Genomic DNA, 16,240 nt, shown 5'->3' on the forward strand with positions numbered 1-16,240 from the left:
AAACAAACAAAAAAAACCACAGTAAGATACCACTTCATATCCACTAGGGTGTCTCTAATAAAAAGATAAGTTGACAAGAATCTGGAGAAATTAGAACCCTCATATACTACTGGTGTGAACGGGGCCAAAGATATGTACAAACATCTAGTGGTTCCCTCCAAAATTTTCCTCAGAATAGCTGGAATTCTTCAGACAGCTTAATCCAGCAAAGCAAATGATTACAGGTCTTGGGGCTGAAATGATGTTAAACTATCCTTAAACTTTAAATGGGTAAAAACTCTTGAGTTGGGCTTCCCTGGTGGCGCAGTGGTTGAGAGTCCGCCTGCCGATGCAGGGGACACGGGTTCGTGACCCGGTCCAGGAAGATCTCACGTGCCGCGGAGCGGCTGGGCCCGTGAGCCATGGCCGCTGAGCCTGCGCGTCCGGAGCCTGTGCTCCGCAACGGGAGAGGCCACAACAGTGAGAGGCCCACGTACCGCAAAAAAAACAAACAAAAACTCTTGAGTTACTGGCATGGAGCCAGGGCTACTTTTGGTAAACAGAACTGGCACTGCGGGATGAACTGAATGCCAGATTAAGGCTTTAAATTCTGAAGCTCATCAGAACCCAGCAGGGATATTGGTTGATATACACAGCAAGACAGGAGCCAAGAAAGTCAGAATCCACTAAGGAATGTATAACAAGTCACCTGCCATACCACCTAACTCTGAAAATGAGTGGCACTGTAACACTAACTACACAACTGTACCTGGCGGTGAACATGCAAGTGGGAACAGAAGGCCTGCCACCTCAAATGCCCAGATCCCACCCCTAACAGATGCAACATAGCAATGAGTAACAGGGCCCCTGTGGTAAGGCTGAGATGTTAAGTCCAAGTGAAGCTGCTGCAGGTGTAGATCTTGGTGGCAGTAGTAAATAGGCAAATGACAGGCTTTTGTTTGTTTGTTAATTTTTATTGTAGTATAATTGCTTTACAATGTTGTGTTAGTTTCTGCTGTACAGTGAAGTGAATCAGCTATATGTATACATATATCCCCTCCCTCTTGGACCTTCCTACCCCCTCATCCCACCCATCTAGGTCATCACAGAGCACTGAGCTGAGCTCCCTGTGCTATACAGCAGGTTCCCACTAGCTATCTATTTTACACATGGTAGTGTATTTACGTCAAACCTAATCTCCCAATTCATTCCACCCTCCCCTTCCCCCCCACGTCCACACATCAGTTCTCTACAACTGAGTTTCTATTCCTGCCCTGCAAATAGGTTCATCTGTAACATTTTTCTACGTTTCACACATATGCGTTAATATAAGATATTTGTTTTCCTTTGACTTACTTCACTCTATATGATACTCAAATGAGAGTTCTGAATGCTGAACTGAAAAGTAATTTCACGTGAATACTGGTTAACAGGAGTCATTTAATCCTGAGAGATAGCAAGCATCACATTAAACTATGGATTGCACTCCTAGTGATGCCCTTCTCATCAATTCCTTTAATTTTCAGCTTTACAATTATACTCCCCGAGAACATAAAGACTTTGGTTTCCTGGAAACCAACCAGTGGGTATGGGAATAAAGCCTCCCCACTGAATAGGGTCAGCAGCCTTTAAGGTTAGAATGATGATGTTAGCTGATTGTTTCTGAGCCTCTTCTGCCTTTGACTCTTGATTAATAAAAACATTATTGGCAGGACATCCCTGGTGGCGCAGTGGCTAAGAATCCTCCTGCCAATGCAGGGGACACAGGTTCAAGCCCTGCTCCGGGAAGATCCCACATGCCGCGGAGCAACTAAGCCCGTGCGCCACAACTACTGAGCCTACACTCCAGAGCCTGCGAGCCACAACTATTGAGCCCACATGCCACAACTACTGAAGCCCGCATGCCTAGAGCCCATGCTCCGCAACAAGACAAGCTACCGCAATGAAAAACCCGCCTGTCGCAACAAAGAGTAGCCCCCGCTCGCTGCAACTAGAGAAAGCCCGTGCGCAGCAATGACGACCCAACACAGACAAAAATAAATTAAATAAATTAATTAAAAAAAAAATTCTCGGCAAATACTTTCACTTTGGTCCATTCTGCACATGTCCAAGAAATTTACCTCCAGCAAAATAAAACCAATACCCAGGGCCACCCCTCTTACTCATGACTTCAGTTCCAAAAGCCAACAAAGCAGAACCAGGGGTACTATTCCATTAGTTTTAGCTGTGGTATATAGCAGCCTGTTCCTGCTTTAAACATTCTAATTTTTTCCAAAGTAAATGCTTTGAGCCAAACAGGACACTCAGCTAAGAGGATCAAGGGGGCACCAACAGGCAAGGATTGGTGTGAGCACCTACCCAACTATGATCCAACTATGAGTTTTTAAACAGCAGTAATTTTAATATGCACTATTGGACCTAGAATTAGTTACTGCTGGAAGCACCATTGCTCCCCCAACCCCTGCAAATTCCCATTAAAAAAATTTAAGTGTATTCATTTCAATTACACTTAAAAAGATTTGTCCTCGGGACTTCCCTGGTGGCGCAGTGGTTAAGAATCCACCTGCCAATGCAGGGGACCCAGGTTCGATGCCTGGTCTGGTAAGATCCCACATACCACGGAGCAACTAAGCCCGAGCACCACAACTCCTGAGCCTGCGCTCTAGAGCCCGCAAGCCACAACTACTGAAGCCCACATGCCCTGGAGGCCGTGTTCAGCAACAAGAGAAACCACCGCAATGAGAAGCACATGCACCACAGTTAAGAGCGGCCCCCGTTCACTGCAACTAGAGAAAGCCCGCGAGCAGCAATGAAGACCCAACACAGGCAAAAATAAATAAATAAATAAATAAATAAAATAAATAAAAGATTCCTCCTCAAATGTAATAGCGATTTTTCAGGCTTCCTCTCCAGAATCATATCCTAAATCCCCACTGATGGCATTTGCTTTGCCTATTATCATACCACATTAAAAGTGGATCTACATAAATGCAGAAGCTAAAACTATAACGTTTCTAAAAGAAAACACAGGGAATTCTCTGGCGGTCCAGTGGTTAAGACTTCACGCTTTCACTGCGGGGCCCGGGTTCAATCCCTGGTCAGGGAACTAAGATGCCACAAGCCAAGAGGCATAGCGCAGTGGTTGAGAGTCCGCCTGCCGATGCGGGGGACGCGGGTTCGTGCCCCGGTCCGGGAGGATCCCGCATGCGGCGGAGCGGCTGGGCCCGTGGGCCATGGCTGCTGAGCCTGCGCGTCCGGAGCCTGTTCTCCGCAGCGGGAGAGGCCACAGCAGTGAGAGGCCCGCATACCGCAAAAAAAAAAAAAAGACACTGTTAAAAAAATGAATAGGTAAACTACAGAACAGCAAGTAAATATTTGTGACACATGTCTGACAAATGCTCCCTATTATTAGTCAGAAGGAAAAGATTAAAACCACAATGAGATACCAATACACACTCACTAGAATTGCTAAAATTAAAAAGATTCACAAAATCAGATACACAAAGATTTCCAGCAATCAGAACTCATACACTACTCGAAAGAATGCAAAATTGTAGGGCTTCACTGGTGGCGCAGTGGTTGAGAATCCGCCTGCCAATGCAGGGGACACTGGTTCGAGCCCTGGCCCGGGAAGATCCCACATGCCGCGGAGCAACTAAGCCTATATGCCACCACTACTGAGCCTGCGCTCTAGAGCCCATGAGCCACAACTACTGAGCCCGCGTGCCACAACTACTGAGTCTGCGCTCTAGAACCCGCAAGCCACAAGTACTGAAGTCTGTGCACCTAGAGTCTGCGCTCCGCAACAAGAGAAGCCGCCCGGGCATGGCAAGGAAGAGTATCCCCCTCTCACTGCAACTAGAGAAAGCCCCGCGTGCAGCAATGAAGACCCAATGCAGCCAAAAATAAAATAAGATAAATTAAAAAAAAAAAGTTCACACACACACAAAGAATGCAAAATTGTACAATCACTTCAGAAACTGGCCTGAGAAACACTACCCTATGACCCAGCAATTCCACTTCTTTTTTTTTTTTTTTTTTTTGCGGTATGCGGGCCTCTCACTGTCGTGGTCTCTCCCGCTGCAGAGCACAGGCTCCGCACGCGCAGGCTCAGCGGCCATGGCTGACGGGCCCAGCCACGCCGCGGCATGTGGGATCTTCCCGGACCGGGGCACGAACCCGCGCCCCCTGCATCGGCAGGCGGACTCCCAACCACCGCGCCACCAGGGAAGCCCAGCAATTCCACTTCTAAAGTATTTGCCTAAGATAAATGAAAATAAAAGACCTCTACAAAAATGTTCACAACAGCTTTATTCATAATAGCTTTAAAAAAAAATGGAAACAACCCAAATATCCTTCAATGGGGGATGAGATATAAACATTGTTTGGTATCCTAAAGGGTATCCTCCCTGGCACAGTGTACTTCAGTTAGATTGCAAATGCAAAGGTGACTTTTTGGTAAAGTGGGAGAAGGGTTAGTAAGAAAGAGGAAGTGGAAAAGGAGAATCAACAAGAGCCATTTTTAAAAAATAATTTAAGTTTACCACTTTAACCATCTTTAAGTATACAGTTACGAGGGATTAAGTACATCCACAGTGTTTTGCAAATATCATCCCCATCCATCCACAAAACTTTTTTCATCTTGCAAAACAGAAACTCTGTACCCACTAAACAGTACTCCCCACTCCCCTCTTAACCTAGTCCTTGGCAACCACCGTTCCACTTTGTCTTTATGATTTTGACTACTCTAAAGTACCTCAATACTAGTGGAATCATACAATATTTGTTCTTTCTGGCTTATTTCATTTACCATAATGTCTTCAAGGTTCATACATATTCCAACATCTATCAGAATTTCATGCCTTTTTAAGGCTGAATAATATTCTATTGTGTGTACATTTTATCTATTCATCCACTTATGGACACTTGGTTACTCCCATCATTTGGATAATGTGAATAATGAACAAGGGTGTACAAATATCTCTTTGAGATCAGTTCTTTTGGATATATATACCCAGAAGTAGAATTGCTGGATCATATGGTAATTCTATTTTTAATTTTTTGAGGAACCACCATACTGTTTTCCACAGCAGCTACACCATTTTACATTCCCACAAATAGTGTACAATGGTTTTGTTATGGACTGAACTGTGCCCCCTCCAATTCATATGCTGAAGCCCTAACTCCCAATGTGACTGTATTTGGAAATAGGGCCTTTGAGGAAGTAATTAAGGTTGAAAGAGGCCATAAGGGCAGGGCCCCAATCCAACAGGACTGGCATCAGTGGAAGAGACACCAGGAATGCATGCACAGGGAAAAGGCCATGTGAGGACATGGACAGAAGATGGCCTTCTGCAAGCCAAGGAGAGAGGCCTCATCAAAACCCAAAACTGCTGACACCTTGATCTTAGACTTCAGCCTCCAAACTGTGAGAAAATAATTTTCTGTTGTTTAAGCCACCTAGTCTGCGGTATTTTGCTATGGCAGCCCTAGCAGAATAATACAAGTTCCAATTTATCCACATCCTCACCAACACTTGTTATATTGTTTTTCTGTTTTGTTTTGTTTTTTAATAACAGCCTTCCTAATGGGTATGAAGTGGTATCTCATTGTGGTTTTGATTTGCATTTCCCTAATCAATAATGATGTTGAGAATCTTTTCATGTGCTTATTGGCCATCTGTATATCCTTTTTGGGAGAAATGTCTATTCAAGTCCTTTGCCCTTTTTTTTTGCGGTACGCGGGCCTCTCACTGCTGCGGAGCACAGGCTCTGGACGCGCAGGCCCAGCAGCCATGGCTCACGGGCCCAGCCACTCCGCGGCATGCGGGATCCTCCCGGACCAGGGCACGAACCCGCGTCCCCTGAATCGGCAGGTGGACTCTCAACCACTGCGCCACCAGGGAAGCCCCCTTTGCCTATTTTTTGATTCAGGTTTTTTGTTGTTGTTGTTGAGTTTAGAAGTTTTCTATACATTCTGTATATTAATCCCTTGTCAGACGTGTGATTTGAAAATACTTTCTCCCATTTTGTGAGTTGCCTTTTTACTCTGTTCATAGTATTCACTGACCACAAAAGTTTTTAATTTTGATGAAGTCCAATTTGTCTATTTTTCCTTTTGTTGACTGTGCCCTTGGTGTCATATCCTCTAAACGATCATTGCCAAACCCAACGCATAAAGCTTTCCCCCTATGTTTTCTTCTAAGAGTTTTCATTCTTACACCCAGGAGCAAGATTCATTCTTTTTTGTTTGTTTTAATATTTATTTAAGCTGCATCAGGTCTTAGTTGCGGCATGCGGGATCTTCATTATGGCATGCAGGATCTTTAGTTGCAGCATGTGGGATCTTTCAGTTGTAGCACACAGACTCCTTAGTTGCGGCAGGCATGCAGGGATCGAATCTGGGCCCCCCACATTGGGAGCATGGAGTCTTACCCAGTGGACCACCAGAGAAGTCCCCAGATCATTCTTAAGAAGAGTGTTTATGGAAGGCAAGTTCTGCATATTGATTCCTTTAAAAATGTACATGCCCATAGTCTCTCTGGGATGTTTTTGTGTACCCATTAATTAAAGACTGTAGTCTGAAGAACGTACCCTTACCTTGCTCCATCACTTAACTCATTTTTTGACCTATATTACCACTCTGCTGACTACTTCCTTTTTGTTTGTAAACATACTCAAGTCTCCCTCATGCAAAACACACACCCACACACCCAATACAAAACCTTTAAATATCTGTTCAATATATAAATGAACGTCCACCAAATACTGCTAATCCCCTAGCCTCTATTCTGTTCCCCAGCATGGTTCTTGATGCCGTCTCTTGGTGCTATAGACTAAACTGAATGTTTGTGTTACCTCAAAATTCACGTGTTGAAGTCCTAATCTCCAATGTGACGGTATTTGAAGATGGGGCCTTTAGGAGGTAATTAGGTCATGAGGGTAGAGCCCTTAGGAATGGGGTTGATGCTCTTATAAGAAGGGACAAAAGAGGACTTCTCTGGTGGTGCAGTGGTTAAGAATCCATCTGCCAACGCAGGGGACACGTGTTCGAGCCCTGGTCGATTCCACACGCCGCAGAGCAACTAGGCCCGTGCACCACAACTCCTGAGCCTGCGCTCTAGAGCCCGCAAGCCACAACTACTAAAGCCCGCACGCCTAGGGCCCGTGCTCCGCAACAAGAGAAGCCACCGCAATGAGAAGCCCATGCACCGCAACAAAGAGTAGCTCCCACTTGCTGCAACTAGAGAAAAGCCTGCACGCAGCAACGAAGACCCAAAACAGCCAAAAATAAATAAATAATTTTATTTTATTTAAAAAGGGACAAAAGAGAGATGCTCTCTCTCTCTCACTGCCATGTGAGCATACAGCGGGAAGGCAGCTGTCTGCAAATCAAGAGGATCTCACCAGGAACCATATCGTCTGGCACCTTAATCTTAAACTTCCCCACCGGCACTTCCCTGGTGGCACAGTGGTTAAGAATCCACCCACCAATGCAGGGGACACGGGAAAGAGCCCCGGTCCAGAAAGATCCCACATGCCACGGAGCAACTAGGCCCACACGCCACAACTACTGAGTCTGCAATCTAGAGTCCGCAAGCCACGACTACTGAAGCCCTCGCGCCTAAAGCCCACGCTCCACAACAAGAGAAGCCACCACAAATAAGAAGCCCATGCACCTCAACAAAGAGTAACCCTCACTCGCCACAACTAGAGAAAGCTCGCGCACAGCAATGAAGACCCAACGCAGCCACAAAAACAAAACAAAACAAAACAAAAAACTTCCCTGGCTCCAGAACTATGAGAAATTTGTATTGTTTAAGTCACCCAGTCTAGGGTATTTTGTTAGAGCAGCCCAAGCTAAGACAATGGGCAAACTTACCCATTCCCAATTTAACCACTATCTCTACCACCTCTATGATGATAATTTCCACATCTCCATCCCCAGCTTAGACTTCCCTATGAAGTCCAAATGCCTGCCAGAAATGGCCATTGAGCTATCCCATAGGAATCTCAAGCTCATGTACAAATGAGACTTTACTACTACAGGGAGACATTTAAATACTTCATTAGAGCTGCTTTTTCTTGTGAATAGAAATTTCCCAGATTTTAAATATTATATCCTGGTCCCTTACACCAGCAAATTACAGTCAGGTTCCTAGTTTAAAAGTGAGTTTTATAAAAAAGCACAGTGTGGTGGTAAAGGGACAAGAGTGCAGTCTCTGGACATACTCTGCTGGGGTTCACAGTTAGATTGCTTGGAGGCAAATCTTGGCTCTGCACAACGTAGATCCTTAAGCAAGTTATTTAACTTAATGCCTCAGTTTACTTCTCTCTAAAAATCAGGATAAAGATGTCTACTTCACAGTTATCAGGATAAAATGACAATGTAAATTCACTAGAACAGTGCCTCATAAATAAATGCTCAGTAAATGTTATTACTCTTTTTTAAGAGTTTATTTCAAAAATCATTGGGATTTGGAATGTTCCCATTGATGCAGTCTGGTTTGGCTAAATGATTGACATTAAAGTTTGATTTGCCAATTAAATTATATGGCAGACATTTTCCATAAATTAAATCTGCAGTTCCAAGGTTTTGTCAACTACATATTTAAAGCATATATGCAGTATATATATTATACCAGAAAATACATCCTTTGCAGCCATTTATGACAGAAGTGTTAAGATGCCAACATAGAAATGTACAAGGTGGTAAAAAATTTTTTCGAAATTTTAGGGGTTAAAATTTTTTTTAATCCTTTTAGGTGGTTCAAGAGTAAAAGGGTTTCAAGACCATTGGCCTAGTGAATATGTTTTAGAGTCAGACTGCCTGGGTTTGAATCAAAACTCCAGCTTCTGGGAATTCCCTGGTGGTCCAGTGGTTAGGACTCCAAGCTTCCACTGCACGGGGCATGGGTTCCATCCCTGGTTGGGGAACTAAGATCCCGCATGCCACGCAGCATGGCCAAGAGAAAAGAAAAAAAAAAAAAAGGAAGACAAAACTTCAGCTTTCTTTTTTTTTTTTAATTTATTTTTGGCTGCATTGGGTCTTCATTGCTGCGCACGGGCTTTCTCTAGTTGTGGTGTGTGGGGGCTACTCTTTGTTGCAGTGCGCAGGTTTCTCATTGCGGTGGCTTCTCTTGTTGCAGAGTGCAGGCTCTAGGCACGCGAGCTTCAGTAGTTGTGGCTTGAGGGCTCTAGAGCGCAGGCTCAGTAGTTGTGGTGTATGGGCTTAGGTGCTCCACAGCATGTGGGATCTTCCCAGACCAGGGCTCGAACCCATGTCCCTTGCATTGGCAGGAGGATTCTTAACCACTGCGCCACCAGGGAAGCCCAAAACTTTAGCTTTCTATATACCCTTGGTAAGTTATATTTAATTTCTATGTGCCTCAAAGCTCTCCTCCTACACAAGGGGAATAATAATGGTACCTACCTCGTATGATTACTGTAAGGAGTAAATGAGATCATGCATCACAAGCAATTGCATTGATAGCAACATTATTCATGATAGCCAAAAACTGAAAAGAATCCAAATGTCAATCCACAGGTAGATGGATAAACAAATGTGATATACTCGTAAAAAGGAATGCAACATGGATAAATCTCAAAAGAGATTACAAGTGAAAGAAGCCAGACATTCCAATTATATGAAATTTCTAGAAAACATAAAACTACAGAGGCAGAAAGCAGATCAGTGGATGCTAGGACTTGCAGTTAGGAGCGGGAAGTGGAGATTAACAACAAACAGGAACTAGGGAATGTTTTGAGGTGTTGGAAATATTCTAAATCTGAATAGTGGTGATGACTGCATCAAACTGAACTGTTACAATAAGTGAATTTTATGATATGTAAATTATGCCTCCAAAAAAAAGTTTTGAAAAATTTTAAAGCAACAATGTATTAAATATTATTACTACTGCTACTATGGTCAGGTGTTTAAAATGACAATAACATTAAGCTGGAAAGGACCTTTCTGAGTATGTCTATTCCTACTCTCTGAAACAGGAGTAATAAAGGCAGGCATAGCTGAGTACTGACTCTGCGACAGTTGCGCATTTTACATGGGTTCTCTCACTTAATCATCACAGGTCCTCCATGGGGTAAGTTCTGTTACAATCCCCACTTTACAGACTATGAAACTGAGGCTCAAATAGGTTGAGAGACTTGCCCCAAAACAATATAACTAATATGAGGAAAAGCCAAAATGCAAACTCAAGACCATCTGATTCCAAAGCCCATCCTAAAATTTGTATAGAATTTCATAGGTCTCTGAATAGCCCTGAAAAAGAACATAGCTGGAGGACTCTCACTTCCCAATTTCAAAACTTACTATAAAGTTACAGTAATCAAAACAGTGTGGTATTGGTATAAGGACAGACATACAGAACAATGGAATAGAGAACCCAGAAATAAACCCTCACATACATGGTCAAGTTATTTTCAACAAGGGTGCCAAGACCATTCAATGGGAAAAAGACAGTCTTTGCAACAAATGGTCATAGGGAAACTGGATATCCACATGCAAAAGAATCAAGTGGGGCCCTTACCCAACACCATATACAAAAGTTACCTCAAAAAAAGGATTCAAAAGAGGGAAGAGGGCTTCCCTGGTGGCGTAGTGGTTGAGAGTCCACCTGCCGATGCAGGGGACATGGGTTCGTGCCCCGATCCGGGAAGATCCCACATGCCGCGGAGCGGCTGGGTCCGTGAGCTATGGCCGCTGAGCCTGCGCGTCCGGAGCCTGTGCTCCGCAACAGGAGAGGCCACAACAGTGAGAGGCCCGCGTACAGCAAAAAAAAAAAAAAAAAAAAGGATTCAAGACCTAAACTTAAGATCTAAAACTCTAAGAAGAAAACAGAGGGGAAGCTTCATGCATTGGATTTGGCAATGATCTCTTGGATATAACATTAAAAGCAGAGTCAAAATAAAAGACAAACTGGACTTCATCAACATTAGAAACTTCTGTGCTTCAAAGAACACTATCAACAGAGTAAAAAGGCAATTCACGAATGGGAGAAAATACCTGCAATACACATATCTGATAAGGGATTAACATCCAGAATATACAGCAAACTAAAAGTCAACAACAAAAGACAACCTGACTCAAAAATGAGCAAAGGACTTGAATACACATTTCTTCAAAGAAGACATACAAATGGTCAATAAACACAAAGAAAGACTCTCAACATCATTAGCAATTAGGGAAATGCAACTCAAAATCACCAGATACACCTTCACACCCATTAAGATGGTTATTAAACAAAACAAAAATAAACGAACAAACAAACAAACCTAACAGAGGCTGGTGAGGATGTGGAGAAATCAGAACCCTCTGTGTTGCTGATGGGCATGTAAAATGGTGCAGCCACTGTGTAAAACATATGGCAGTTCCTCAAAAAATTAAAAACAAAATTATCATGTGATCCAACAATTCCAATTCTGGGTATAAACCCAAAAGAAATGAAAGCAGGAACTCGAGTAGATATGTGTACCTGCCCCCATGTTCATTCCTGCATTACTCACAACAGTCAAAAGGTGGAAACAACCCAATGCCCACCAATAGATGAAAAGATAAACATAATATAGCATATATATAATGAATACGATTCAGCCTCAAAAAGGAATGAAATTCCGACAGATGCTATAACATGGATGAATCTTGGAGACATTCTGCTACGTAAAATACGCCAGTCACGAAAGGACAAATATTGTATAATTTATGATTCTATTTATATAAGGTACCTAGGACAAGCAAATTCATAGAGATGGAAAGTAGAATGGTGGGTACCAGGGGTTGGGGGAGGGGAGAATAGGAAGTTATTGTTTAATGGGTACAGAGGTTCAGTTTGAGAAGACAAAAAAGTTCTGAAGCTGGATGGTAATGATGGTTGCACAACAGTGGGAAGGTACTTAATACCACTGAAGTGTACACATTAAAATGGTTAAAGATAGAGAGAGAGAGAGAGAGAGAGAGAGGAGAGAGAGAGAGAGACACTACTTCACACCCATTTAGGTGGTTACTGAAAAAAAAACAAAAACAAAAAAACAGAAAATAAGTGTTGGGATGGGGAGAAATAGGAACCCTTGTGCATTACTGGTGGGAACAATGCAACTGCTGTGGAAGACAGTACGGTGGTTCCTCAAAAAGCTAAACACAGAATTACCATATGATCCACTTCTGGGTATATACCCAAAGATACTGAAAACAGGGACATGAAGAGATATTTGTATACCCATGTTCACATCAGCATTATTCACAACAGCCAAAAGGTGAAAACCCAACTGTCTAGCAAGTGAACAATTAAACAAAATGTGGTCTATACATACCAACTGAGTTTTGTTCAGCCTTAAAAGGGAATGAAGATGTCAATTACATCTCAGTTTTTTAAAAGCTCTTTAATTAAAAAGGAAAGAATGGGGACTTCCCTGGTGGCGCAGTGGTTGAGAATCTGCCTGCCAAAGCAGGGGACACGGGTTCAAGCCCCGGTCCAGGAAGATCCCACATGCCGCGGAGCAAGCCCATGCACCACAACTACTGAGCCTGTGTTCTAGAGCCTGTGAGCCACAACTACTGAGCCACCGTGCCACAGCTGCTGAGCCTGCGCGCCTAGAGCCCGTGCTCTGCGGCAGGAGAGGCCATCATGATGAGAAGCCCGCGCAGCGCAACGAAGAGTTGCCCCCGCTCGCCACAACTAGAGAGAGCTTGCGCGCAGCAACGAAGACCCAATGCAGCCAAAAATAAATAAATTAAAAAAAAAAAAAAGAAGAAGAATGAAGTTTGGACACACGCTATGACACGAAAACATTTTTACCTGAAATAAGTCAGACATGAAAGGACAAATATTGTATGATTCCATTTATATGGGTTACCCAGAACAGGTAAATAAACAGAGACAGAATACAGATTAGATGTTACTAGGGGTTATAGGGAGGGGGCAATAAGAGTTACTTGCTTAATGGTTAGGGTTTCTGTTTGAGGTGATGAAAAAGTTTTAGAAATAGATAATGGTTATGGTTTCATTACATTGTGAATGTAATTCATGCAATGAATTTTATGTGAAGTTTACACATAAAAATGGCTTAAATGGCAAATTTTGTTACAATGTATGTAACAAAATATATTCATCACAACTTTGTAAAAAAAAAAAAAAAAAAAAGTAGGGCTTCCCTGGTGGCGCAGTGGTTGAGAGTCCGCCTGCCGATGCAGGGGACGCGGGTTTGTGCCCCGGTCCGGGAAGATCCCACATGCCACGGAGCGGCTGGGCTTGTGAGCCATGGCCGCTGAGCCTGCGCGTCCGGGGCCTGTGCTCCGCAACGGGAGAGGCCACGACAGTGAGAGGCCCATGTACCGCAAAAAAAAAAAAAAAAAAAGTAACGTAATATACGAAAAAACACTGAATTAAGCACCTTAAATGGGTGAACTGTATGGTGTGTGAATTATATCTCAACAAAGCTATTTCTTAAAAAGGTAACCATGGCTAACATTTAGTGAACACTTTCCACACACCAGGCACTGTTCTAAAAGGATTACATAAACCTCAAAACAACCTACCGAGGTGGCTACATTTCTTAACCTCATTACACATATGAGGAAATTGAAGTTAAGTAATTTGTCCAATGTCACTCAGGTAGTGGAAGAGTCAGGGGTTCAAACCCTACCAGATTTTAGAGCTCCTACAGTTACCCACTCTGCTCTACTGAGTCCCACAGTGTGATAGGAAGGTTATTAAAGGCACCCAATAGATGCCCCGTTAACTAAGTGAATGAGATGAACAACTACTGTGGAATTCTAGCAGGAAAATAAATTCTAAGCACTTGGAATGTAGCCAGAAGAGTCCATCATTTATCATCTTTAAAATTTCAGAACTTTCCAATAGCAGGAATTTCCTGGTGGTGCAGTGGTTAAGAATCCGCCTGCCAATGCAGGGAACACGGGTTCAAGCCCTGGTTTGGGAAGATCCTACATGCCACGGAGCAACTAAGCCCGTGCGCCGCAACTACTGAGCCCGCGCCCAGAGCCTGTGCTCTGCAACAAGAGAAGGGACTGCAATGAGAAGCCCGCACACCACAACAGAGTAGCCCCCACTCACCGCAACTAAAGAAAGCCTGCACGCAGCAACGAAGACCCAATGCGGCCTAAAATAAATAAATAAATAAAATTTAAAATTTTTTTCAAAAAAAGAATTTTCCAATAGCTTTAATGTTAATACAACTCTGAGTTAGATTATTAACACACCATTTCATACATTTAAACACCGGCAGAAGAGTATAACCTTGCCCATGTATCTTCAATAAGACTGGAGAGTTCACTTAGTAACCTCTCCATTGACAATTCTCCTCTGAAAGGCTACAAAAAAACTAGGCTCCTAAAGGCAACAAAAGTAAACCCAATTCTGGTAACAGAATTCTATAAAGAAGGGTGCTACAAATGTCCAGAAACAGAGACCTAGTACTTATTCTATAGGTTAGGTACCTAGTTAGATGCCTGTTAACCAGGCAAGGTTCAGGTCCAACTTTTGTGTGTTTCACCAGAATGCTAACATACCATTGTCAGTCCTACCCTCACTTGTCAGTTCTTGATACCACTCCTATAGTCCTCACAAGTTTGCTGATGCTGACATTAAACCATTCACATTGGTGGCACTACTCAACAGGAAGTTGAAAACTAACAAACCTAGGGCACAATCCAGAGTTCAGAAATGAATCAGGTGACCAGGCGCATCTAAGTCTACTGAACTCCACCTAGATCCCCGCAATTCTGACCTTCACAAGCAAACCTGGAAATGTGCAAAAAATACAAATACTCTTACAGTTTATGTACCCTACAAAACAAGGTCCTTTGTTTTATTTAAAAATGCACGCCCAGAGTTGAGCCCATAAGCACAACATCAATTCTAAAATTAAGAGAATAACACAGATTTACAACGCCAAAAGGAATCTAAAAAGCGAATAGGAGGAAACTTCCCTCTCCTCCTACATGCGCCCAACGGGTGCAGGACCCACCAGACCACTCCCCTGGCTCCAGATTCTACAGCCCCGAGTGCCGGGCTCCGAACTCTCGCGCCCTGTGGTCCGGCTGAGCCCACTCGGGTCTGTCCAGGTCTGAGAGTGAGGCTACGTGATAAGCACAAAAAAAGCTCCCTCTTGAACGATGCCTCAGAACTGTATCAGAATCTTTAAAAAGCAGGAAAAAAGGAGGAAGAAAGGGCCGCCTGCTTGGAGCTCCTCAGACCAGGAGCACCGAACCGCAACCACGCGCCAGCTACAAAACACCGCAGCCGGCCGCCCCGAGACTGGACCGGTAATTCCACCGCCGCGCCGGGCCCCGCCCCGGGCCCGCGACCATTCTGGGGCGTTCCTCCCGTGGGCGGCGCCTCCCTCACCACACCGCCACTTGGCTCTCTTCCTGAGCGAGGCCGCGGCCGCCCCGCGACAACGAAGCTGCAGCTTCTAGCCCACGCGGGCCCGCGACGTCCAGAGCGGCCTGGCAGGCCGGCTCTTTTCCCCCAGGCTCCGGCACGCCCTCTCTACGGCCCCAAGCCCTTACCGAGGCAGCGCGGCCTCCGCGGCCCGCTCCTCCTAATCCTCGGCCGCTGCCACCGACCCAGCGCCGTGGAGACCGGAACTTCCTCCGCGCCGAGCCGCTGCCTTCACAAAGGCTCCGCCGCCTTTAGCGCTCTGCCCGCCGGGAGATGGAGTACCGCGACCGGTCGCACCGAATCCACTCCCGGCGTACCCCGCGCGGGGGGCGGAGGGCGGGGCGGGAGAGGGGGTGCTTGCCTGCGCGGGCGGGACGTAAGGGCACGCTCTCGTCGGCGTCCAATGGGAGGTCGCCCTTCCCTCCCCCCCCCCCCACTCCGTCCGCCGGGGCTGCTGGGGGTTGTGGTTTGGCCTCTGGCCCACGGGTTCTAGTTCTTTTTCGGTCTTTGGAGTTGAGCGAAGCGTGCATTTTCTTGGTGGCTTGGCCTTCTCGAGTTTTGCTCCCCGCCAGAGCGCACATATGGCCCCGGCCTGCGTAGCTTGAAAACGACTTATTTTCCGTTAATATGAAGGAAATGGAAGGGAGGCGTCTCCAGCCTAAGACTTCCGAGGCAGGGGCTTCTGGCCCACACAAGAGCCTGTTTTCCGACCCTCCCATAGGATAGGGAAGCAGTAGTCACAGAGGCTCGTCTCCTTTTCCTTCTGATGGGTTTCCAAGTTAGGTATTACCGACTCAGGAATACCAGGTGGGTGTCATCTGTGTTAAAGGTTTAATAGCCCTA

General features: G+C 44.8%; 1 protein-coding gene across 5 annotated transcripts in view; it reads right to left on the minus strand.

Moving 5' to 3' along the window:
- The window catches only part of RBM6 (RNA binding motif protein 6), a 108,450-nt gene extending 92,733 nt beyond the window's left edge, over positions 1–15,717 (minus strand). For 2 of the 5 annotated variants that reach the window (XM_032648153.1, XM_032648152.1), the window contains exon 1: positions 15,526–15,702. The gene's annotated coding sequence lies outside the window, so the exon portion shown is untranslated. Of the gene's footprint in view, positions 1–14,068; positions 14,115–15,525 lie in introns of all 5 variants that reach the window. The other 3 variants (XM_032648149.1, XM_032648151.1, XM_032648148.1) reach the window with 3 other exon arrangements.
- Positions 15,718–16,240: the final 523 nt, after the last annotated feature.

The sequence above is a fragment of the Phocoena sinus genome, chromosome 11 (assembly GCF_008692025.1).
Source record: "Phocoena sinus isolate mPhoSin1 chromosome 11, mPhoSin1.pri, whole genome shotgun sequence".
NCBI lineage: Eukaryota > Metazoa > Chordata > Mammalia > Artiodactyla > Phocoenidae > Phocoena > Phocoena sinus.